The 26876-nt window shown below is 40.7% G+C and overlaps 1 protein-coding gene across 2 annotated transcripts in view; it reads left to right on the plus strand.

Annotated features, from left to right (window-relative positions):
- Positions 1-26876, plus strand: part of KIF26B (kinesin family member 26B) — a 290536-nt gene that overhangs the window by 21568 nt on the left and 242092 nt on the right. The window contains exon 1 of one of the 2 annotated variants that reach the window (XM_027453856.3): positions 11561-11673. The exons of the other annotated variant lie outside the window; for it this stretch is intronic. The gene's annotated coding sequence lies outside the window, so the exon portion shown is untranslated. Of the gene's footprint in view, positions 1-11560; positions 11674-26876 lie in introns of those variants that run through there. 2 annotated transcript variants of the gene reach the window in all.

Raw genomic sequence — 26876 nt, forward strand, 5'->3', positions numbered from 1 at the left:
TATTACTAGAACTGTTTCAGAAATTCATTGATACTTGTGAATTATTTGAGTGAATTATCTCCAAGGCAGATGAAAGGCTGAAATAAATACACGACTAGAGATCAAAGGCACGGAGGAGTGAAAGGACTTCTCATAGTCTCAAGAATCCTGATAGTTTGATTCCCAGGACCTTTTATAATGACAAGAAGCAATGTGACACGGTGAATGGTTGCTAACTGAATATATGGAAGTTGGAATTCTTTCTTGCAGTAGCACAAACAAACCATATGGCCTTAAACTAACTGTGCTACCTATGTGTTTTTAGCTTTGTTCCTTTACCCTGATTACTTTCCTTCCCTACTGAGACTGTATGTTCTCATTTGGGAAAAAGCTCTCTGGCTTCATACAGAACATGGCATTTTTTTTCTTTATTTGTTAAATTAAAAAAAATTTTAGCTGTTGCCTCTGAAGTGCTACCAAAACATGAAGCATAAACAACAAATGTGGAAATAGATTTACCATGTGTTACCCTCTTTCAAATCTTACTTTCATTAATCTATTCTTGCATTTCTTCTTCTTTAGCTCTGTGGATGTCCATAGAGCTCTAGACGGCCATGAAGCTCTACATTCTATATAACTGCATACACAATGATTTTCGCCAGTCTAGTTGTTGCTATTTACAAATCAAATGCTCAGGCAGCAGTCTGAAAGTGTTCTTTTCATTCTCTTACCTTCTTCACCCTGTTGGATTACAGAAGGACCAAGTAAACTCTGTATTGCCAGTTGTGCTGGTCCTGCTCCGTGTTTTTCTTTGCATATACAGCCCACCAACACCATGGCAAGCTTAAATGGACCTCAAATTTAACTTTCTGTTGGGTCAGGACTGACTCTAGCCTACTATATTCTTTAAAAGAAGGAGTGTGTATGTTCATGTCACAAACACATCTTGTCTCTCAAAGCTCAATAGTTTTAAGCCGGCTGCTTGCCTGTGTAATGCTTGCTGACACTCAGAGCTTTGCCTTCTAATTGTAGCAGGGGAAAATACAACCCCTGTCAGAGTCACTGGTGGGTCAGTGGAGTACAAAGGCAGTAATCAATCCAAGGCCTAATTAAAGGCAGTGGTGCCAGGAAATGATAGGGAATTCAACAGCCTGACACTCAAACTTCCCTAATTGGACTAGTGTTCTTTATAAGTGCCCTATGCCCTGCTCCGTATTGCCCCCTCTATGATAGCAGTATCTCTCTGTGTTTAGCGTTTTGCTTTGCTCTGAGTTTGAGGCGGAGATGGTTAGAGGGGTCCCTTTGCAGTGACTGCTGTAGCTTCGTGCTCTATCATCTCTTTGTTTAATCTCAGTTTCTGAATGATGCTCATAAACAAGTTGATATTTTTTAATAAAAAAGAGATAGTGTACCAAGAGAAGAACACTGAGATGTCTACAGCTCTCCGTTCACATTTTAAAACTTTTCTACCTCCCCATCTCTACTAAAGGGTTTGTTCCGCAGGACAGGTTGTCCATGAGGACCAGCTGCCTTCTGGGCGGTGCAGTAGTCCTGCTTCTGGGAGCTAACAATTCTGTGCAAGGCAGAGCAAATAAAGGAAATTGTACTTTTGTATAGCAGGAATTACTTTGGTTCATTAACAATTTCTTTTTATTAATTTCAATAACAAAAATTCATTAACCTAAATTTGTGTCATGGTCCCTGCTCCATGAGATTAAAAGGAAATTCCTTTGAATAACTTCAGAAAAGGGGCTTAAACAGCATGTCTTTGTGACCAAGAAACAAGACTGTTTTCTACACCCTACCCTGTAATTGTATGACAAACAGTATTCTTGTATGCCACAAGAATATGAGAGAACCTACAAACCAGTTGAGAGTTCTCTATAAGTACAAAAACATCATCTTGAGCTGTGCAATACATTTTAGTTAAATATTATTAACTAAACTTAAGTAAGAAATGCTATTGCTGGCTTCTGTCACTTCTGCATAAAAGGATCCTGCAGAGCATCTGAAGTGTAGAGAAGTCCTCAGCATCTTCAAAGTGAAACGCATTTTGAGCATCAGACTAATTTTTGTACTTCTGTGGAAATCTTCCCATGCCACTTGATATTTTACTGGCTGCTGGAAGTTTCTGTACAATAGTGAGAAATACAGTTAATTCCTTCAGAATTTTATGTCAAGAAGAAACTGCTTGGGAATAAAGCGTAATGAGTGTCTAGAAAAAGAATGGCAAGATCTTTTTTTGGGATATGAAAATCATTTGTTGGGGCCAGGGAGAAGAGAAAATTGTGGGTAGCAAATGGCAGCATGACGAAGAAAAAAAGCTAACAATACCATGGAGGATTCGATTATGAACTCTTGCAATTAAATCACTTCTTTCATTCCTTCCTCAGCTATACAGTAAAATCTCGTAATATAAGCTAGAGAACTATAAGTAGTTTGATGGACTTCACTGGAATGTTGCCATGCGACACATCTCGGCATGTCTTTGGAGGGCTGAGATGTTAGTGTGGGCCTGATGGGATGGGACCGTCCCCTGATGCTAGTGGGGCGTGTGCCATGTCCACGCTGCTTTAGTGATGGAGGAGATGTGAATGGGAGTTAGAGATGTTTCCCCTCTAAGCATAAGTGATTTGATATTTTTATTTCCAGAGACATTGCAGGAATAAGTGTATGTATTCAATTACTCATTGGTGTAGTAAGCTACCTACATAACTCATTTTCCCATGTATTTTTTAATTGAGGGTTGGATGTTGTGGAGCATAAGGGATTCTCCGCTATGAAGTGGAAAGACTCTTATGAAGCCGTATTTAAAATACAGAAGTTTAACATACATGGTGCTGTTTTTGCGTTAATAGCACTTGTTTCATGCCATTTTTTACATGGGTAAAACAGAAACCGAGTAAGGTTGCTAGTGTTTCTGTGTTGTCTACCTGACTGCAGAATGAGCTCTGTAAATAAACGTGCAGTGAAGGACCACTGAATGCTATTTTTTTCTCCACCTGGAAACAATTGGTTTTGATGACAATTCTAAACACTTAAAATTACGTGAACCTTAAAGCAACAGGCCATTGCTTACCTACACATACCATTTTCAGCAGAGCTGTTCTCTAGTACCTAATTACAATAATGGGAGTTAATCCAGGTTTGAACTTCAAACCATTTGAAGAATAACTAATAAACACAACTAATGACTGGGTTTTCTGTGTATGCTAGAAACAGCATTTCTTTGTATGTTACTTAAAACACTTGAAAATGTCTCTGTTGCTTTTTATAAGAGGTGTGGAAAACTCTCTGCAGACTTGCCTGTCTCCTAAACCATCCAGCCTCTTGCAAATTATGTACCTTGCAGAGAAACATTATTAATTCCAGCGGACTGGTCTGTGGCACAGTCTGAATCTGTTTATAATCTTTCAGCACTCTGATATTGCCTGCACCCCTAGCAAGAAGTATCAGAGGCATGCGGAGGGGGAGGGATGGGGCCACGCTTCGTTGTAAGTACTTTGAAAAAAGAACAGCGACTGCTTTCTCTTAAACCTCTACTGTTTAACTCGATCTAGTGATACAGGAGTTCAGTCCTTTATGAGAAATGATAATCAAACAGGTCTACGCGATGAGCCACTTATGGGGTGTGGAAGCAGGTTTTTCGGACCTACGGGTGTTTCCTGATGCTCTGAGTTCGGATCCTTTTGCACTAAAGAAGAGTCAAGAATTGTGGGGGGAAAAAAAGTAATGAAATCACAGTCTATTGCAGTCTGTCAAGGGCTGGTGCATCATTATTTATCTTTTTAGACTGAGTTATTAGTATCTTTTAGTGTGCTATAATAGGTCACCATATACTGGGAGTTAACATTGTGTTTGTGCTGCCATCAAGTTAGTACAGACCTAGCTGAATACCAAGTCGCTACTGAGTTTCACTGATGCAGTGGTTCAAAGGCATCTATATTACAATTACTACTTGCTATTACTTACAATCTTTAAGTACTGAGTAATGTTTTCTCATCAACAGGCTACATGAGTGTCACACATGCTGTTTGTTTGGTAGCTGCTTTTGTTTTGTGGCATTAGGAGGACCCGCTGTTGCAGAGACCGTATTGCTTTCTGAGGTTAGAAGCAGTCACTAATTGCATTTTGACTATTGCCATGGAAGGTTTGGGTTGTAACTGTATTTTCCTTGGTCTAGTGGCAGTTTACCCATGTTCTGGTCCTGAATGAAAGTGATCAAGTGAGAAGTCTTCAGTAGCAGAACATGTGAAGTAAAGCGTAGCAAAAGACAGCTTTTGCTTGCCAGGACTTGACTTATGCTGGAGTGAACAACACTTGCACAGGGCTGTCATCTTGGGCCTACCTTCTTCTGAAATGGTCTTTTTGATATGGGATAACTGACAGATGTGGTATCTTCTTTCTGACGCATATTCACATTTCCACCACGTGCATTCTAATCTACAGCCATTTCCGAGCTTTCAAGCTCATCAGGTTCACTTAATGTTTCTCCTTGGATTTGTTTGCCATTAAGGAATCAGTATTTGACACCTACGCAGCATTCAAAGCTGAAGTTCGCTGGTGTGAGCTTGCTGTCTGTCAGACACAGTAGGGCATTAATTAAAGGGAAATGATGGACTCCTTAACAATGTTGTTACATTTTTTTGAGGCCAAGCATAATGTTCTCTGGTATGTTGTGTGAGATTGTCACATTCATAATAGGGCAGGTTAGGAGTGCAAAAACCACAGCTCATTTAAATTGTTTACCAAAGTTTGTTGTAGGCGATGTCATGTTCTTTCCTGCTTCATTAGCACTGGTTGAGTTGTCTTTTGCTTTGTTATGCCTTTGCACGCCTCTCAGACTCCATCATGTTGGCCGTTGCACCTCATTATTTGCACCTCACAGTAAAAGCTAGATATCTGTGGAAAGCAGGTCCTATTACGGCATGCACTATGTACACAAAAGGGATGTGTCTTTGCTCGTAATCAACAACAGCAACTTTTAAATGAAGAAGAAAGTCTGAGGGTGTAGCTCTCAGTGCTTTTTTTCTCCTGCTTGTGACATGGGAACACTGAATATTCACGTTACATTTGCAGTCATCCATAGGTATAGGTAACTTTCTATTCTGATAGGTTAAGGTTTTGTTTCTAACACTTATTTAAAAGCTACATAGTCCCAGAGAAGGGAGGTTAACAAACCCAGGGTATAAGGTCTCCCTATATTTCCAGAGGAAGTATCAAGACTTGTAGAACAATTTTAAGACTGAGGCCATGAGATGAAGAGATGCAAGTTTCACGTACCTACCATGCAATACTCTGCAAATACAAATGCCTGAGTTTCACTAAAGGACTGCAAGCAAAGAGCTCATTATACAAGGGCCGTGTAAGATTTTAGTACTTACGTTTTCTGCAGAAATCTTCAGGTGAAAGGTGTTGAAAAAATTCAATGTGCTGTGGTTAAGCTCTATTATCACTCTAACTTATCACAATTGCAATAGTTTAAAATGGATTTGATAATTAAGTCACCATGAATAATTTGATATGTTAATAAAAAACAATTCTAAGTTGTGAACTGTAAACACAGCCGCTTATTCTGCTTTTATTGCAGAAGCAAATGAGAGAAGAAAAAAAAAATGTTATAATGATAAAAACTTTTGCCAAAGTCCCTGAACTTTTGACGGCTAAGGTATTGGAGGGAAGGAAAAAATTTCCTCAAACATCTCCGCTCCTTTTTTTTTTTTTTTTCCCTCCTTTTGGCAGCTGTTTTTATGACTGTAGGGAAACTTTACCCTGCAAGGGTTATTCACCACCTGGATCGTTATAACACTATAACCTTTAGGACGTTTCTACCCAGAGGCAAAGGGAGATAGCTTTGGTAAATGGTCTGTAATTCTAGGTCTTAGGTCTTTCACCTTGCCCTGTGCTCGTTGCTTTCTGTTGTGCCTATGGATGGGGAGAAGCTATTATACTGAGAAATCAAAAGCAGTGAAATGCAGGTTGTTATCCTGCTTCCAGATTACCTCAGGGCGGCAACGCAATGAAACCCTTGTGTTCATATTGTGACCGCCTTTTTCTGGGGATTGTTCTTCAGTAAATAGGCTCTGTATATGGCCATGCCTCTGATCTGCAAGTGCTTAAACTGGCAGGCTGGTTCTGTGCCAGCGTGTCTGCAAAGGTCAGTAGTGGTGCCTGAGTGTAAGTGGTTCTCCTGCTGTGAGTGAGTGTGTATCAGCCAGACACGTCGGCAAGCACTTACCTGGCCATCCCTCTCCTATGCTTGAGGTACCTAAGACCTGGAGCATATATGCTTAGTGCAGCATGCTCCTCCTGTAGCAGTTCCACAGCTCTTTCTGGCTCCAGGCTTGCTGGAAGGTGTGGGCTCCTTCATGAAGCACTGTGGTTTATATCCACGTATGTACACCAAATGGATACCCTGTGCTCACAGGCAGCATAGCGTCATGCTGTCTGTTCAGTGAGTTGGTGTGTCAAGAAGGTAAATGGTACATGGCAGTCGTGTGATGCTAATGCACGAGCCCCCTCTCCTGCTCCTCACCTTCACATGATCCCGTGCAAGAAATCTCAGCCAAATTTTGTAGCATGTGCTCACGGGAGCATGACTCTCTTCAGTCTTTAAAAAAGCCATGGTACGGTGACCGCAGGAGGAAATCTTTAATTTGTGAATCAGGAGAGCTCATCTAGAGGCAGACACGTGTTGGCCCTTCATTCTCCGTGGTCACTGGGGCTAGAGGAAAATGAATGTGGGTTTTAATAGTCAGACCTGTTGGCCTCTTCTTTCAAAACGTGGAATTAAGCCTTGTCTGACTGCCTTCAGCACTGTGCTGAGCTCAACACCTAGTCTGCAGTTCAAACAATGCCTGGTGAAAGTCTTACGGCTTCAAAGTAAGTTTTGTTTGGATGATAATAGAGGAATTTAGTCTGATGGATACGGCTATAAAATAATTTGGAGGAGAGATCCCATGAATTGGGGATGAGTTGCCTTTACCTGTACTGTTTAAAAGAGTGTTTCAGATGCAACACATCATCTGTGTTGAAAACAGCATTAAGTGCTTTATTGCTGCTGTAGTGTGGGAAGCAGTAGAAAGGAATTAGGCTAGCAGAAGAGAGCTTTGACTTGACTTGCTGTGAATCACTAATCAGGTGTTGAGTACAGGACTAAATATTAACACCTTTGAGGACTCTAAGCATCTGTGAACTCTGCCTTTAATCCTCATAAAGGTACTTGGCATGGAGAAAGAAGCAGCAATTTGTTATCGGGGTTGGCATGCATTTGGAAAGGGTTTGTTGATTTGAGAGGCAGTTCTACATCAGGCCATCAAGCTCCACAGTGAGCTAAACTTCAAGTTCAAGTGCTGGTGTGTCAGCGATACTGAACAAATGCCGGATACTTTCTGGATGTCTGATGAAAGGAGCAGGTAATCAGATTGTACGTGTACCTCACTTCCAACCTTTCCTGAACCAGCAGAGCTGCCACCCAGTGGGATGGGGGAGAGAATTGAAGGGCAGAAGTGAGGAACAAGCCCTCACGGGTTGAGATAAAGACAGTTTATTAAGTGAAGGGAAAAAACAGAGAGAGAAAAAGGCAAAGAAAACCCCCAGCAACAAACTAATGTAAGCAGTGCAAAAGCAGTCACTTGCCACCATCAGACCCTGGGCAGCTTTAATGCAGGGCAGCTTCCCCTGCAGTTTTATTGCTGAGCATGACGTTGTATGGTAGGGGACATCCCTCTGGTTGGCACATGCCAGCTGTCCCCTTCCAGCCTCTTGTCCACCCCAGTCCTGCTCACTGGGGCAGCAGTGTGAGAAACAGAGGGCCTTGGTGCTGCGCTGGGACACAGGCACGTTGTCAATGCCATTTTGGTCAACCATCTAAAACATAGCTCCTTGTGGGCTCCTGCAAAGAAAATTTTCCTCATCCCAGCCATGCCCCGTACACCCTCCTGTTAACAGGGTGAATGTTGGATTTCAGAGTGCAGTAACCTGGTGGTTTAGCTGATGTCTATTTTGGGAAGAAAGGAAAAACTCAACAGTCAAGATTGGCAGGCTGTCTAAAGCAGTATGCTTCTAAGAGCCTCCTTCTCCATTTCTTTTTGTATAACTATTTTTTCTTTAGATTAGCAAAACAGAGAGGAAATCACGTACCAAATGCCCAAACAGATGTAGGAGACTGAGAGGAAAGAATGCAAGGCTCTGTATGTGGTTTTTTTGTTTGTTTGTTTGTTTAACAGTTTTCTGTGGTGTGTTTTACTTGAGGTTGATTGTGGCTACAGACTGTGGATATCTGGTTCTTACAGAATGTAAAGGCTGTAAGCTCGTTTCTTATCTCCCTTTCTCCTCTTCCCCTTTCAAATATTAAATGACTTCCCCCTTACTTCTTCCTTATTTTATCTCTTGTAATTCAGGTAGCTCCCATCGCATTTCTAATTCTCACTGTTGAGTGTTAATTGAAAGACTCGGCAGAGACAGGTGTCTTGGTCTGTCTGTTCAGGTACTACTTGTGGGATAAAAATGCATATGAACACTTAAATTTGGAGGCACAATTTTATTTTTATCACCAAAAATGTATCAGCAAGTAGAAGTGAAAAAAACAAGGCCAAAGTTCACATTCAGTTAATCTACTTATCCCAAGCTGCTTAACGTGTCTATTTTGAATGAAGTTGTGGACCCGCTCTCATTTGAGCCCTAAGTTTGAAAAATGTCTGAATAACAAAGCTGTAATTGCCATTCCCCCTGGTAACTGAGAACTAGCTGCAATTGCAGGGAAAATACTGAGTGTGCCTGTGGGCTTTCTCAACATGCAAAATAACCCTAAACTATATCCTGCCTTTAAAAACATCAAATACTATTACTGGAGAGCCTATATTCTTTAGAATAAGCAAGAGGGCGTAGGAAAGGAAGAAAAGGGTCAAATTGCCTACAGCAAGTCTTGTGCTTGAGGTAGTGATGGACTGGCAGGTTGTCAAAACACAGACAGACGCTTCTGTAATGTATGAACAACATGGCATCAGAATGAATGAGCAATGCTCTGCTTTTCCAGCCTCCTTCCACCCCCGCTGCGTTATTAGCTGCATTGCATAATTTCTGTGTGTGAAACATTTTATAGAGTCAGTATGGTGCTTGTCAAACTACCTGTCATTATCCCCCTTGTAAGGCAGTTATTCTGTCTGCTCCTGCTTTGGTCTGCTCTCTTCCCTATGGGAAGTACAGCACAGCTGACTTGGATTTCAGTCTCAACCACTGCCTGAAATCGTCCCTTCGGAAATGCATTGGTTGACTTTTGATGGGAGTATCATTTGTAGTGAGTGCTGGGGCTAGGTCTATCAATAAGCCAAGACTTGGTGCTCTTGGACCAATGAGTGAACGCTGCTCATGTTTTTGTCTTTACTTGAATGATTCTGTTAACTTTTTTGAATTAATTGACTGAGGACAGGAGAAATGAATCCAAAGGCAAATGTTCATGGATAAATTTTTGTGAGATAAAATCTGGTCACATAAATGAGCAAATGGCTGTTGACCAAAAACTCACATTCCTTCATATGTGAGGTTGTATCTGTGTGGATGTCTGGGAGGTTTTACTGGTGATAAAAAAGCTGGACACAGAAGTTGCAATTTCAGGCAATGTTTACAGACTGTTCTAGGACCTCACTTACAAACTTGAGGGGTTTAGCATTCAATTATAAGTATGTTCTATGCATCTATTTGTCTATAAATTATACTTATCTTAAAAGCAAAATATTTTGACTTTCTCCTGGAAGTAAAATGCAGCTGTTTAATTTGGTGACCAAAGCTGTATCAGAATAACAATACAGCAAATAGACAAAAAAAGGAAAAAAGAAAAAGGTAAGCAAAACTGGGTTCCAAGTTCATCAGATTTGCCAAGCGTAGTCACCTACATTGTTTTACTCTGCCAGGTTTCAGGTGGCTTCCTCAAACGTAGCAGTGGCTCTGCCAATGCTGCAGGCAAGCCTGTGTGCGTGCACCCTTGTATGTGCAGGAGGTGAAGGAACAGCTGGCTGCTCTCCTTTGAGTTTGTGCTCATTTCTGCTACCCAGATGGGCATAACTCCCTACAGAAAGGGTCGGAAGTGTGTCAGCTGAGGAGATTCTAACATTGCAGGGTATTAAAATCAGAAACATAATTGGGCTGCCACTAATCCTATGCCTGTAAGGCAAACCCGTGACAGCAATGGACGAAGAGGAGGTAGGATGTAAGGGTGTGTGTAATATGGTCGAGGGGACGAAAAGGCTGTGGGAGTCTTCAGGGAGGCTGAAGGGAGTGGTGGGGCTACACTCTGGGTTGCCTGAAGGTGTGGAGTGAGACACAGAGCCAGGATACCTGTGGGAAAAGCATTGGGTTTGGATGCAGGGTAGGAGGAGAGATGGGACATTCAGCAGCTGTAGGGAATTTTCAGCAGCAGACTTGGTCTGCTGGCTTCTGCCCAGACTGCTGTGTCCCAGACTAAACTGTGGCTCTGTGGGCTGCAGGTGGGAACAGACTCATGGCATAGTCTTCATAGTAATCAGGAAAACCATGTTTAATCTTGTTGGATAACTTCTCTGCTCTCTGTGGGGTTGTAGTAAAGGTGAAATAAACTTGGTGGAAGAGAGCTGACTGCTCGTGAACTGAAGCCCTGTCCATGCTGTTACAGGGACTGAGCAGCTGGGGCGAGTTATTCCTTCGTGCTGCTGCAGAGCTAATGTTTTGCTTGCCTGTTGCAGAGCAGTTTGCCAAAGTAATTCACAAATGTATGTACAGTGCTCAGTGTTATGAACCAAAACAGAAGATTTAGCTTTAGGTGCAGGTGCCCTTTGAGATTACGACCCAATTACAATAAACTTCTGAAGTAAAAAGACTGGAAGATGCTCTTCTAGGCCTGCTAAGATCAGGTTATGGAAATGCCCCATCACTCCGTTCATGTGAAATGCTGTCCTTGGTCTTCCAGTGAAGGTTTAGTGGCTTTCTCTAGCATTAAGTCATCTCCAGACTAACATTTCCTTTCACTGGTGTGATGTGTTTCTGTGTCAGTGTGGTACAGTTCCAGTTCTCTCTTACAGACAGGATGATTTCTTGGCAATCTGTGATACAATTATATGTTGAAGCATGCAGTGAGGGATTATTTTTGGCCAGTGATAAAATGACAATGATTGCACATAATTGCTGAAAACAATTTTGAATTTTATTAATGAGATACTCCAAACAACATCTTGTAGACTATTGTCTCAGTTAACAGCCAATTCGTAAGAGTTAAGTGTTGTGTAATTTGCGTTTATTTCCCCTATTTATATTGAAATGACACTTGCTGTCCATAATTACCCACCCTCCAGATACAAGTTGTTGCTTTTTAGTTGCTGTTTCCCTTAAAAGAAGTGGAAATAAACACACAATTTAGAGTTGTATTGATTAGTCTAATCCAGAGTATAAGTAGGGTTTTTGCTGGGCATCTGTTTCCCTACATTTTGGGAACAGTAGCTACCGAATTGGTAAAGGCAGTGCTATTCAGTGATGATGAAATCATCTCAGCTGAGTGTGCTCCCGCCAGCTGGCCCTGCTTTGGGAAGGAGGGTGGGTCAGGGGTCTCCTGGGGTCCCTTCCAGCCCGGGGGATCCTGTGACCCTGTTTTGTGATTAGTGCCTGCTCCCCCCCGGCTTCCAGTGATGCTGAATCCAATTTGAGGAAGGGGGATTGCTCTCCCAGGTTATACATAATGCTTCCCTTTTTCTTTAGGAAGTTTATTTTAGGTTGAAGTTGTAGTAGTCATGTGGGATTATAAAGGTAGGAGAAGCAATTCTCCTCCAGCAGATAGAGAAGGCTTTTATGTGCATCAGTTCTTCCAGCCAATGTTCCAGAATATTATAGGTGTGAGGAAATATAGTCTATTTCAGAAAAATGGAAGGAAAATGCACATTTTCACTCACTTTTGGCTTTGATCATTATCACTCTGTTTCATGATAGTGAAAACACTGAGGCAAACCTACTTTTTCATTCTTCTCACCCCCCAGTACTTAGAGATGCTGTAGAGATTGGTTGAGAGATGTCTGGTTTGTTGTCGTCCTCCCTATTCGATTGTTTATCTACTTTGAGAGGTATTACTGCCAGTTTCCTGTAGGTGGTGTTAAGTGTTGTATAATATGATTTATCTGACTGCACGGAAGGATGGAGAGAAATTTCAATTGGCCAATTTTTCTGCTGTGAAGCTCTGATGTTGACAGATACCTATCTGGTGCTAAAGGAACTCCATCCACATTCTTGATATTACTGTCTACAGGAAAGAGGCTGCCACACATTTCATACACAGGTTTGTCTCAATCACTGAGCCTTCTTCAGACTTCTGCACCTCTTGGTAACTCAAATTCTTTGTACTTCTTGAAATTATGTGACTAAATAGTGCCATAAGAAGTAGTTGGTGGAATAAATCAACTATTTGCTTAATCAAATAAGTGACAGTATTCAAATAATTTTTCATCAGAAATGCTGTGATCTTCTGATTCTCCAGCCTCTGCAGAAGGAGCTGATATCTTATTTACTGTGGAATTCGTAAGCTGGGTAGTGTAGGCTGAAGAAAAAGAAACAGAGCATCTTTCTCACTTTCTTCAATGAGGTGTAAATAGGATGTGTCACTGCAGTTCTGGTACACAGGTATGCAGTCTGTTGAATTTCTTGCTTATCTGATGAATTACAGGAGTGTTTCCACAGATGCTACCCAGTGCAGTTTAATCTGGAGGGTACATCTATTCCCCCTTTTTTTCCCACTCTCTCTTTGCTGCTGCTAGCTTTGTATTAGTGCTGACTTGCTCAAGAGGAGCAGAAATATGGGATTCAGAAATGCATTGCTTGAAATGAAAGCTTTCCACATAGCTGTTAAATCTTTGAAGCTGATGATAAAATATTTTCTGTGTCTTCTTTTTTTTTTCATTTTATTTTTTTTTCCCCTGTAAATTTATGAACGAATTTCTGAGGGCTGAGAGGAACCTCATGAAGTTCAACAGGGAGAAGTGCAAAGTTTTGCACTGGGGAGGAACAACCCCAGGCACCAGTATTTGCTGGGGGCTAGCCAGCTGGAAAGCAGCTTTGCAAAAAAAGATTCTGGTGGACACCAAGTTGGCCGTGAGACAACAAGGTGCCCTTGAAGAAATCCCTGAAGGGAGGCTGTTAAGAAGACCAAAGCCGGGCTCCTTTGTGTGGTGTCAAGTAACACGATAAGAGGCAATGGGCACAAACTGGAACACAGGAGCATCCCAGAACACTTTTTCACTGTGCAGGTGATGGGGCACAGGCACAGGATGCTCAGAGATCCTGCAGAGCCTCCCTCCTTGGAGATATGCAAAAGCCTCCTGGACGTGGTCCTGGGCAACCACCTCCAGAGGTACCTTTCAACTTCAACCCTTCCATGGTTCTGTGAATTCTTTCTTGTGATTTCTCCCAACAGTGAGTTTAACAGCTCTTGGCCATTTCCCTCTGCTTTGAACAGGACTTGAAGAATAAGTAAATCTTGAATGATTAAAATTGTAGCTCTTGAAATGGGATGAGTTTGTGGGAAGAAAACTGAAGCACAAGAAACTTGAAAATCTGACAATTGGGATCACTTGATCAAACTTTAAACTTATTGATTTAATCATAGTTTTCTTTAGGTTTCTAGAAGGCTGCAGTAATCATAGAAATGAAATATTTCTTTCAGCTTTGCAGATAACACCGGAAACACGTTAGTTTGTTGGGTCAATTTTGAAGAAACAGTGCTATTAAACAGGTATATAATCAAACAGGCTTTCAGATAGTAATCACTGAGTGAGAAATTATGGTCTCTTTCAGGCACAGGGAATATCTAATTAATCCCTGAAGCTATGGGTGGGCTAGAACACACCTGCTGTGATGTCTGGAAGATGAGACCTTAGGTGGCAAGGGGCAGGACAGCAGAGGGATTAACTCCCTATTTAAAAACAAAGCAAACCCCAAATACAAACCACAGTATTTCTTTTTCTCCAAGCTTATTGTAGAACTATCATTTTTATTTTCTGTGTAGGTCTGCCTCTGACACTTTGGATTACTTTCAAATTTTGTGACGGGAAGATCACACCCGGATGACTCATTCACAGAAGGAATATCTGTCCATCAGGCCCCTTACATATTTTTGTTAACAGACATCGAAGGCTATACATAGTAAGCACACAGTTAGTGGTACTTGCAGGAGGAAATGGTAGTCTTGTGCAGAGGTATCTCTGTGCTCTGATCTTCCTGTGAAGGGTGGGTTGGAGTCTTTCGGTCTGTATCCATGCGTGTATGCTTTTTTATTTTTTATTTTTTAGAATCTTTATTATGTGTAATCTCAGGAGATCTGCAGATACCAAAATGGCTTGTGTCAAATAAATCAACTAGCATGTGAAACATGAGTGTTTCACATGCTAGTGTTTCTTTTCATAGAAAATTTTATTTTTTCCTCTTTCAAGAATAACATTTTTAGTCATCTAGTGTAACATCTCGTCAAAGTTGAGGAATATTTCATTATTAAAGATAAACACCTTTTTACTTGCAAAATGGTTTCAGCTGTGTTGTGGTTGGATGTGAATGTGAGACAAACCAGAAATAAAGTGGAACTTAATTCCTTTTGGACAGTTATGCACTGTTAATTCTGCAGTACACGCCTTATGATTTGTGTGTGTGCATGTCGGATGTTTAAAACAGTTCCTTGGGTGCTTGGATTTGTAAATTAAGCTGAAGCAGGAGAGTGAGTGTGTAATTCAGGGCAATTTATTGTCCTTAGTCTTTGTAACATCTCAGATACATATCTAAAAAGTAAGGTTTTCTCCCAGATAATCCTGTTGTTTTGTATTTTGTTAGGGAGAATGATTGATAGCTTGTTTATAAATGATTGATAGCTTGTTTACAAACACTAGTGTGCTGATTATTACTATCTTAATTTTGCAATAATTACATGCTCTGTAGATTTTAAGAGGGCTGGCACTGAGTAGGAGGTACAACATCTGAAACCAAATGAACGTCACTGGATAGAAGCCCTGTTGAAGTTGGTTGTTCCAAAGATGGACCGGTCCCAAGAACCTAAGAAGTTGTAGGATAAGTGATAAGACTTCTACTGTGCCTTCTGGTTTGCAGCTTCTGATTAATGTATCCAAACAGTATAAAGTAATGGAGTTTAACTTCAGAAGCTTTAGTCACTTTTTTTTTTTTCCCTATGTATTCTACATTTTCCTTATTCTATAGATCAAAGTATTGAGTTCAGTATGTGTGTGTGTGTGTGTTCCCCCTCCTGCCCAAAACTTCAGGTTCTGTGAAAGCTTGGGATTAGCATCATGAGTGCTAATTATTAGTCTTACTAATAATTACTAATTATTAGTATTATTTTATTCCACTAAATCTGTGGTGGGATAGACAGGTTGCAAATTAGTTCTCCTTTTAGAATGAGTGTTACATGTTTGTCTTAGAGCCATGATGTTGCATACAGAGAGCATTTATCTCCCTTCTTCCCCTGCTTGATTTGCTGCCCCAAGGGAAAGCAGGACCTTGAAAAACAAGATTTGATTACATGAGTGAAGGAGAAACTGACCTTGAGATGCTGCACCTTCTATAATTGGGGGGAGGGAGCATAATGGTTTAAGCATATACTTGGTTGGAGAGAGATGTGCAAATCTTGCTTAGGGAGGCAAAACTCTGGAGCTCAATTACTGTCTTACCTGAGAGGAGCTTAATATTTTTGTCCCTGCTGTTTCATTTCAGGAATGGTAACTGATGTCGCAGGCAGTAATAGGAAAGAAACCTTCACAAAACCTTTCCAGAAGCTGACATTTCACGCTGAGCTCTTTTGTCTGGCAGCAGCTGGCTTGGCAGCTTGCAATCTTGAGCTCCAGGTGTTGGAGCAACCTTCACTCCAAAACCTGTCCTGTTATTCTGCCTCCTCTCCTGTAGCTGTATGATCAGCGACGTGTTTTGTGAGGTACAGGAGTGCTGACGGTTGCTGCCCATGCCTGAGAAATGAGATGTTTCCGGGTCCCTAACTATTATCTAGACACAGCCGACACTTCAAATGAAGCTTTGACGTCAACATGAAGTGGTCGTCGGTGTCTGTGAGCTAATCCTCTGTGCCTAAGGTCAGCACTGTTTATGTGAAAATAAGCACAGGAAAGATGTTTTTTTAAAGCATTCTTTTATGTGCCTTCAGACTTGTTTTGATGCCAGTTTCAGGCACTTTATGACACTTAATGTCTGGATGTCTCTGGGGTCTTGTGAAGCCGTGAGGGTTTCAAGTGTGATGGAACGACTTCTGTCCGAGTGTTTCTGTTCAGGCAGATTGCAGCGCTCCTAATATATGTGCTTGGGCCTAGGCAGTTAATCTATTTGTCAATACAAGGATCAGCTATTATTAACTTTCTGAAACTTACATACTCAGGCTTTTGTAATAAACTGTGACTCAGTACTTAAGTCAGGTTCTTGTTACTGTTGCCTGACAGGAGGACTTCCAGGCTTGAGACACAGCCTGCAGAGCCTATCGAACATTGTGCTTCTCAGAGAGCACCTTGGAAGAAAAACAGCATCAAACCACCAAGATGAAAAGTGCTCGAGAGCCTTCATCTCATTCCTTTCTGAATGCTGCAAGGCTGCTGCTTAAGCACTTGTACTCCTTCCTGAATTTGAGGGTTTTCTTTTGTCATTTACTGGATTAATTGCTGTTACTTGGAGAAACAATTACATGTCTTTTTTTTCCAAATGGAGAAGTGGTGTTGCATGTTAGTCCTGTCCTGTAAGGCTCCTGTAATGCTTCTCCTGGACTGATAAATGTCACAAAAGCTGCCAATATGCTTGGTTTTTCATCAAGACGCTGCTGAAAATGGTCTGGTACTGGACCCTGGAGCACCTTGTACTTGCAGTGCCATGCTTCACGTTTTCTCAGCCTGACAGTGAATTACTGAGAACTATTGATCAAGAATGTTTTTTCAGCCAGCTGTGTGCTTCTTTAGTTGTAATTTGATCTAAACCATATTTCCTTAGTTTCCTGGAGAAGATCATGTTGTTTAGCTCCATTGCATTAAAGCAGTCAAGTTGCACATTTACTACTTTTCTGCCATCTTTTAAGTCATATATTGACTTGACATTTTTTTTGTCGTCTCTGACTGTTCTTACTCCCTGCATGATTCTAAGCCAAGTATTTTTATTTCATTTTAGTATTTTTATGGCTGTCAAAGCTGTACTGACCATACCTTTTCATTGCTTCCTTCCTACTGCTAGTAATTCTGTTTGTCCTTTGGGGGTTCTACCTATCCTGTAAGAACTCATTAAAAACTGCTTTATTCTTTGTGTTCACAGCAGTTTGCATTAAACCATGCAAGCCTAAACATATTCCATGTACCTACCTGTATTATATCTTTTTTTTTTTTCCTGTTTTTCTATCCCTAGTTCTTAATTATGTTTAAAAATAGAGAAAAACAAAAACCATGAAGACTAAGGCAAAAGTAACAGTCGGTGCTGGTGACTTCAGGTATTTCTCCACCTTTTCCGTTGGTTAACAGAAAACTTTCCTATGCTAATGGATCTGTGTATTCTGCACTCTGACCTATTTCTGTATGTTAATCTAAATTCCTTATAGTCATTTTAATTTCTCTTGGTAGTTGCAATTCATAGCGTGTCTGTGTCTTAGCCTTTTGGACTTTCATATCCCTGTGCTCGTACTAGTCTCTTTATACTTGCTGTTATCAATGTATCTTTGTTTTCATTTTTTTACAGCTCCTTTTTGACTTTTAAGATGGTGAAAGAGCTCTTGATGAAGCCGTATTGAGCTCCCGTTGTATATCTTGACTTTCATCCCCAGAAGAACACTTTGCTGTTGGGTCTTTTAATGTTACCCTCCTATAGAAAAGAACTGCTTTTCATTTTCCCTTCTGAGTTGCTTCCTATGGGATCACAAACTCCCTGGCCTCCCTCCCCTTTCTTGCTCATTGTTTCAGGAGCACTTCAACCTAAAATGCCTTTTATGCTTAGAGTCTGGCAACTGGAGGCATTTGTGACAAAGGGGATTTACAAATGTGATCACTAATTTTGATATAATTGACAAACTAGGGTGACTGGAGGCTGAGGGAAACTTGAGTCCGGAAGGGCTCGTGTTACTCACAATCGGATTAAATATCTAGAAGGGGAGAAACTCTCATGCATCAGGGCACAAACGAACCCCTAAATGAATTGGTATAAGAGATGGATGAACCATTACTGTGATCAGATACAGCTATTTCTGCGCTTTGCTGATAACCTGAGGGGTGGCAGATTGGTGTATGGTCTGTCAGAAAGAAGGGAGAAAAGAACTGCTTCTTCCAGTGTCTGTCAATATGTTTGTATTTCTGGATAAGGATTATATAATCATAATAAACATCAGTGTTGCTACTGGCTGTGATAGGAATTATTTCCTCTGGGTATGTGTGATCTGTGTATGGGATTAGGTGCCAGTATCTCTAATGGTGGTGTCCATAGAGGAATTTCTTTCAAAGTTGGTGGTGATTTTAAATCTACCCTTGTAACAATTAATTTGGTTTATAAATGAAATACATGCAATTATTTCTCAATAAATAAATAAATATATATATATATATGCAGAGACAGAGGTAGATTCCTTAAAGATAACTAAAATGCTGTAATTTTCCTGTCGTGGTTGGTCCATAGAATGTTTTCTTCTGTATTAGCCAGCATGATCAGCTTCATGCTTATTGTCCATGCCATGATATTCAAGTCACAGATACCTTCAGATGCACAGCTACTTTAAGCACAGAGAAACTGAGCCTCCTCTATTGATGCTGTGCATGTGTTAGTGAAGAATATGGCAAACATGGATGGAGACTAGGCATAATTTCACTCTGAAGTTCGTTATTCTGTCAAATTTTTCTGCTTAAAAAGTACTAACAGTCCTTCAGTTGCTTGCTTTTTTGATGCAGCTTAAATCATGTTCCCATAACACCCTTTGTCTCAACACTGTTTATATATATATATATATATTTATATATTAATTAATTAAATTAATTTATTTAATTAAAAGATATATTATATATATATATAAAACTTTTAATTTTTAATCTATCGCTTGGTATATAGAGCAAATAACAGGCTTTGGAAACTAGGAAATTGCTTTCCATGGGAGTGCTTGTTTGTTTTGGGATTTCTGTCTGGTTTCCTAACCAATTAACAAAATGGTTTTCCTCTGTTCTTAAAAGCATTGCTGTGGAGGAAGGGGTGTTGAAAGCTTCTTAAACATAGTTGTAACTGTGAGGGAGACAGACCACCCGTTTTCAAAACGTTCCAGAGAACAAAAGACGTTCATACTGACAGATCATATGTTCTGTCATTGTAACACCAAACTATTAAGAAAAACTGTCCCTCAAGGCAGAGCATTTCATTTATTTTCCTTTGAGTGAGTAACTTGTTTATTAAGATGAACTAAGTGCCTAAATCCAGATTGTACTGCACACAAGGAAAATTGATTTATCACAGCTCTTTGGTATTGGATGTTTTATATTTAGAGAAATTATCTTTAGTTTAATATTAATGAGAATATTTTGATAGAAGCAGTGGGATGAAGAATCAACTCCTGCTCTAGAATATGCAGAGGATTGTTTTTAAACCCTTTCATTTGTGAAATTGTGGTGGTGACTAACAAGATCTGACAACAGACACAGGGAGTGAGCAAGAGAGTCGAGGACCACGTGCATACCCGTCTTCATTTGCTCTCTTAAAACAAGTAAGGAGAATACTTGGTATTCTTACACAAGCACTGGATTTTCTTTAGGGGAATAAAGAGAAACGGACACGCTCATGCTGATTTTTTAAGCAGGTTCTGCACATGCATTTTAAGTAGGGGTCATATGGTCAACATGGACTGTTCCATCAGAAGACATGGCATTCCTTTCCTTGGAGTGATATCAGTTGTTTCCCTGAGAGGACTGAAGAAAGGAAGGGGAAGAGGATGAACTGAACAAAGCAAAGAAAGGAATTCTGCATAAGGCAGGGAAACATTTGAGAAATTACGTGCTTGTGTGTGAATGAGGAGGTGTGGGAGGCAAAAATGTTCTGTGCCTGCATTTGCATCTACGCCTGGGATCTTGATCTGGCAAAAGAAGGGACTGAAGCTCAGGGAGACAGTGGGCATACAAGAATTAGTGGTAACAGTTATAATCAAAAGGAAGTAAAACCCAGCACCAGATGGTCTAACCTTGCGCGGTGCTACTCAGTCATCTCGTGGGGACACATGGTGCTGATTAAGCTTAAAAACTGCAAATAATGATATAAATTAGCTGGCTAGTGCTAGACTGTTTATGATCCCTAGCTTTGCAAGATTTTGTTACCTCATCTGAAAAACATCAACTCACAATCATGTCTTAAGCTTTTGGGAAAGGGTTTAAGGAAAACCATCGGTAACATTGCTAATGATTTCCCCTTCCCATTCCCCTTGATCTTCCCTTTTTTCACTTAATTCTCCTCTATTATGCTCACTTTTATGTGCATTGTAGCTTTTAGCACGTTGGAACTGGTCGTGGTTTTTCATTCCATTCTGTCAACTTGGGCTCAGACCCTTCTTGACTCTTCAAGCTGTGTTTGGGCATGGCTTTCTAACTCAGCTATGCCACTGAGACTTGGGAGTAAAACCTTCTCTGACAGGCTGTGAAGCTGAGAAAGCCACAGTGATGCTCAGCCTCACTTCCTCCATCTGTGAAAAGACGAAAAAAGGGTGGAATGAAGTGTGTGTTAGCTGTCTTGTTTTACAGGGATTGCAAGCTGCCCGAGGAACATGTGGACCTTAGCTGAGCGCTTGAACAGTGTGTAGCACGTGTGCTGACTTTAGCTGATTTCTCTGAACCACAAAACAAGCGGTGTTATATAGTTCCTATCTAGCAACAAGGATCATCGAGGGAAGGATTAGATTTAGAAGTCGCTGTTTGAGGACAGCTAATGTAGCCACCCCAAATGTTGTTATAAGATCTTTCTAAAACCTGCGCCAAAGTTGACACATAGCTGTGCTGTGTGCTGTATGTTGGAGCCTGTTAATTCTGACCCTGTGTGTGCTGGGTGTCTTGTTCTGTAATCACCCCAGACACCTGAGCAAATAGAGATAAAGCATGAATAATCTGGTTGGCCAGGAATATGTCTACAGTAATTGCGTAGAACTCAGGAACACACTCTTTAGATAATAGTATGCTGCATCTCGGCTTCCCAACCAAGATGTTTCTCTGCAGCCCACACATCATTTATTTTTCTGTTTCCCTCTTTTGGGGGAGGGGAGAGGCAATATTCTACAGAGCCTTCTGAATGCAGTCTTTCTTTTTTCTCTTCAAAAGTATCATTCCCCCAGTAGATGCAGACACTGCCGTGTGGTCTAAGCACAAAATAGATTGCAGTCAATTCTGCCATCTGCTGATGATCCATTCTGGCAGCTTGCCACCATACTTGTAACAGGGAGCTAAATCCAAATCAGTTGAGGACCCTAAGAGGATTCTTTCCACTGGTAGGCCTGTGCTATAAGTAAAGAAGGACAAAACTGGGCCTGTCTTTTGATAAACACAATGATTTTGTGCTACTGGAATTATTCTTGGTTACAAATCAGGACTCACAGGCAAGAACTTTAGTATGACGCTGTTAATAAGGCTGTAACAGGAACATGCAATCTAAATACTGCTGATTGCAAAATGTGGAAACTGGTCAGTGTTTTGAATCTGAATATCCTCAACTGCTGGGGAATTTAGGCAATAAGATGGGATTTGATTTGTAAGGGATTTAAACCTTGCCTGTGTTGTGCTCAGGACATACCAAGCTTGCTTCTGTTGCAGTTTGGATACAGCTAGAAGTCTCAGCAACGTATTTGTGTGCTGAAGAATTGCTGAGGGGAAGCCTTCAGAAACTAAGGACCTTACATTATTTATTATTATTATTATCATCAGCATCATCAGTGGGAAAAAGTAAAGAACAAAGTAAAACTGTTTCCATCTGTTGATTTACATCTGTATGCCTAGTGTTTGCTATGTCCTGGATTCCTAGTACTTTTCTGAATGTATCCAGCACCAAAACCTACCTTTTGAGCCAATGTCTCCCAAAACATTGAACCATCAAGGGGACAAAAGTGAGAGGAAATTTGCAATAAGCCTGCAGTAGATGACTTATGGAACATGCTATGAGGATACAAGGGATACAATACTGAAACAACCTCTCTGAATGCAATTTCTTTAACATTTAATTTGTATATTCATTTTTTATATAAAATAAACTGCTGCAGTGTTAGCAGTAGTCAGGATGCAAGTGGTCTCAGATCAGCCAAATGTTTTTTTTAGGAGTCAGATTAGTCATGAGAGGAGGGAGGGTAAAAAAAATCACTTGTGGTATACTGTACTTCAGTCTGCATTTTTAAGGGGTTTATATCTTCCTGAGAAAAGTCAGTTGTTTAGAGCAGTTTGTTAGTCCTTGCTGGGCCATGTTTCTAGAAACTGGATGACTCGTGTGGCAGATTTTCTTCTCCCTGTATACCTTTACTTGCTGTCCTCCTTTACTTGGCCTCAATTTCTGCCAGGTAGGCTACAAAAGACTTCGCATAAAAGCAGGAGGATGGCTAGGGAAAGATCTGAGCAGACATCAGATAATGACAAAGTCACTAGAAATTTTAGTCTCCAAACCTGGAAATACTTAACCATGTGCTTTATTTTATGTCCCATGACTAATTCTAAGAAAAGCAGTGGGGCCACTGAGACTTCGGTTCAGTGCAAGGGGGAAGCATTACATAGCTCCAATCTGTAGTGTGGCTTGGTCTGTTAAATGGCACCTACTTGGCAAAAAAGTTCACTACCATGTATCACATTATGTTGATGACTTTGTGTTTTGACTGAAATTCAAAGACAACCTCAACATTAAAAAGTTGAAAGAGGAAGAGCATTTCTCCTCAACTGTGGCTTTCTAAATGCACTTTATACTTACTGCTGTACAGTTCTAGATATTTTTCCTCTCCCTGCTTCTTGACTGGAGCAGCAGAAAGTTATCCATTAGGTAACAACAGCCCACGTCCCCAGTAAAAGGACCAGATGTAAGTTGGGGTGAAGGAAGGGAGGGGAGAGTGAGTGGGCATGAATTGAAGAGGTTCTTGGGCTCTGCACTAATTCAAGCTCTGGCTTGGATTACCGCCAGCCACTGGGGGTTACAGTACTGAGGGAGGGGAGGGAAAGGGTAGCTAGACTGATTTATTTAGCAGTTAATTCAAGTGGTTTGTAAGCTTTTGAATGCTGAGCAATCAGCCCAGTAGGGGAGCTCTTCCACTGTGTCTTGTGATGCGCGCTTGCTATTAAGTGTTTATAACGGAATAAAAGCATGTTGTGTTAAAACAGTGTGTGCTTAACAAGCAGCATGCCTCTTAGCTAATCTAACAGACATCCTGTGTTTGGTTGGAGTAGTATAAGAAGTCAGCATGGCCTTTTTTTAAAAAAAAAAAAAAAAAAAAGTTTCAATTCTCGTTGACCTCCCTCCTCTGAGGAAATAACTGAAAAGTTAAACCTGCAAATTCTTCAGCTTTTCTTAAAACCTTAGGTGGTTTGCTGACACAGACATTGAGAAAGAGGACATAAAATGTCTTCTTACCATGCCTGAATGCCAGTCAGCATGCATGGATTTTTATTTCAACAAGCGTCTAAATGTAGAATAGATTTTTAAAGTGGCCTGTAAATAACTGGAACCTTGTGCCTTTTTATTATTACAATAATTTATTTATTTCTGTTTTCAAGTAAAAACCTTTAAGTTTGCTGTCTGTACTCCTGAGTGCTATCAGGAATATCTAGCTTATGAGCTCTTTTATCAAAGCCAAGCTTGGGAATTCATGTTGTGGAGTGGAAACAGGACATGTTAATTAAAGATATTAAATATTAGCCAAAGGTGACTTATCCAAAATTTTAACTGTACAGTCAAATAAATAAAAACAAAACAAAATGTCTTCTAAATTAGCCTAGTCCAAAACATCTTCTGTTCTTGACAGATATCTAAGACTGTCAGGATAGGTGGTGGCAAGATAGATATTTGGCGTGCAGGAGAGATCGGATATGTAGTGTGCATTTTTAGTGGTGAAGTAGTAGAAGAGATTTCTAAGCAAGAACTTAAAAGGTACAGCGCTAGAGGTAAATAAGGGGTGGCAAGAAGTAATTTTTTTCTTGCCAATTTGTTTTGTTCTACTATATCTTGCAGGCTCCTGTGCAGTTGCCAGGATTTGTGCGTGTTGTGAGGGAGGAAAGAGGCTGGTGTCCAACTTGAGAGTGCGGGTTTCTGGGCTGCTGTGGGAGCTGGCTGGCAGGGCCTGGAATGTGCAGTCCCTTCCCAGTGGGGCACCCTCACTTCAGGGAAGCTCTGCTGGCTGAAGCTCTGTGCCGCTGGAGTGGGCCAGCTCCTCACCAGACTCTATAGGCTGTGGAAAGCCTAGGTCTTGTCAGCTTGTGTCTCACACCACCCCCACCCTACGTGCTGCAAGATGTGTTTCTGATGTGAAATGAAGTAGTCTTTCACAGGAACAAACGTCACTGTCTGCCACGCCAACCTTCTGCCTTGCCAGGGAATCAGAATGGTCTCTAGGTAACTTTGCAAAGTATAGATCCCAGCCACTGAAGACTATGAAAACAAAGCAGACCTCAATTCTTTGTATTTGATAGGAAATAATGGAAAGGATATCTTGTGTGCTTGGGTTTGGTGAACATTAATTGTTGCTTGAGAAACTTTTGCTCACATCCTTACCTTTATTTTGATTAATACTTCGCTATTGGTATCGTTTGTGGTGCAAGCCATGTTGTCTCACCTGTAAAATCAACATTAGATGTTAAATATACTGAGAACTATATAATCCCTGCAGTTTCTCTTACCCTCTCATACAAAGCTTAGACTCCCAGGTGAATATAACTGGCTTTTATTTAATCACCATTAACTTATTTATTTATTTCCATTTCTTTCAGCTTAGCTTATTTCATGCTGCTGTTTCTATTCTCTTGCCACAGAAGTCTCCCTAGTATTCCTCCTCCTTCCCTCAGTAACCGCGTACTGTGTCTGAAAATGCTTGCTCCTTAGGGAGGATATTTTACTTGTCCCCTTGATACTGGTTCATGCCTGCAGAGTGTTTCAGCTGCAGTTCTTGCCTGGTACAGGTAAGAACTGCATTTGATCCAAATTTTTGGGAAGTACTACTCCCTCTTTAGTGGATGTTATGTGGGTTCTGTTTTGGTGTAGATCAGATATACAATGGAAATCATGCAGCAAATGTTATATTCCTTCTAAAACTTAACAGCTGCTGATAATAGACAGGTATTGAGCCTTCCCATGGTTCCTATACAAAGTAAAGGTATGTTCAAGGCTGCCACAGCAAGGCACCAACCATACAGTAAAATATTTGCCTCCTTACAGCTGTGTTTTTTTTTTATTTTCAAGATGTAACTACTTCTGCCTTCAGAATCTGTATTTCCATCAGAGTGAATTGCATGTTTCATAGGCTAAAAAAATAAATAAAAAGCTGTTTCAATACAGCTTTACAAACAGTAGGCACCAAGACCACTCCTCCTTCTTTTATCTGTGTAATACTGAAATACCTTCTACGAGTCATTGGTGCCGGTCAGGTCTTTGCACTCTTTAGTCTCTGGAGAGGTTATTATTAAAAGTCTTTTCAGTAGGCATGACAGCAGCCGTTAAAGTACATTTTTCTTACAATAAATAAATGTTTACCTGCAAGAAATAAAGTCCAGCATTTCTGAGCAAGAAGAGTCTTGGGTGTTAATAATAAGAGTTGTGAAATATGCAGCCGATTTCTGAAATAATTCCAGATCAAGGCTGAACATATTGAGCACTGTTACACTGTATGTAAACAACAGTATTTGTGTTGGAGCTGGATCAAAGCACTTTTTTTTTTTTTTTTTTCTGTTATAAATGGCTAAAGAATGAACAGGTCAGTGACTAGCGATTAACATCCATTTTAGTCATTTCATGTCTGCATGATTAGCAGCGGGCCTCCTTCCAGGCTTCACCTGTTTCATGTGGCGCTCCCAAACTGCAGGGCCTGCAGGTTCTGCAACTGAGTGTTCAGGAAAGCAAAAGACTGTTCAACAAACACAATTATGGCGATTCATTTGAATGAAAATTAAAATAAGCCAAAGTACTTTTTCAAAACTCCCAGCTGATCTTTTTACTGAGCTGAAGAACCAACTTATTTCTGCCTTCTTTTCGTCTCTTGGCTCATTGCGGATCACAAGATGTTTTACTTCTTACTCAATGAGTTAGTTTCTTTAACAACTTCTGCTGGGGAACTTTCCTGACATTGTTTCTAGAAATAGAAATAAATAAGGAATTGCTTACAATTCATTCACTACATTGTTTGCATGCTGAGGAATTTGAATAGATGACAATGGTAGGCCTTGCACAGTCTTAATTGACTAGCATGTTATGCTGGTTGGAAACAGCTTTCCTGTAGTCTCCTGCCTGCTACAGAATAAATGGTAATGGCAAATGCTTGGGTGCAGCAAACCAGCAAGGAATGCTTTCCTGGGTGAGTGGAGACCTCTGCATCTGCCAACAGAAGGCATTCATTCACCTGTTTGCTACCTGCCTTGGTCTGAAGTACCCGTGCAGTGCAGCCTCCTGTTGTTGAGGCTCAGGACAAGCCTGTCAGCAGGAGGATGGAAGCTGTGAAAGTCGCATAGCACCAATGGCATGCCTCTGGGTAGTGCTACACAGAGTCAGCATCGAAACCAGGATAAGGACCTGGGGTAATGCATGAGACCTGCAGTGCTCCTTGAGGTAAAGCTTTGTGCGCTGACTTTTGTTTCCCTGTTAAAGAGAAAGGAAAATAGCACATGTGATAGGTTAAACTGCATGAAGCAACTCCATTGTGGAGATTCAATAGTAAATATTGGCTTTAT

Source organism: Anas platyrhynchos, chromosome 3 (assembly GCF_047663525.1).
Source record: "Anas platyrhynchos isolate ZD024472 breed Pekin duck chromosome 3, IASCAAS_PekinDuck_T2T, whole genome shotgun sequence".
In the NCBI taxonomy this organism is placed as follows: Eukaryota; Metazoa; Chordata; class Aves; order Anseriformes; family Anatidae; genus Anas; species Anas platyrhynchos.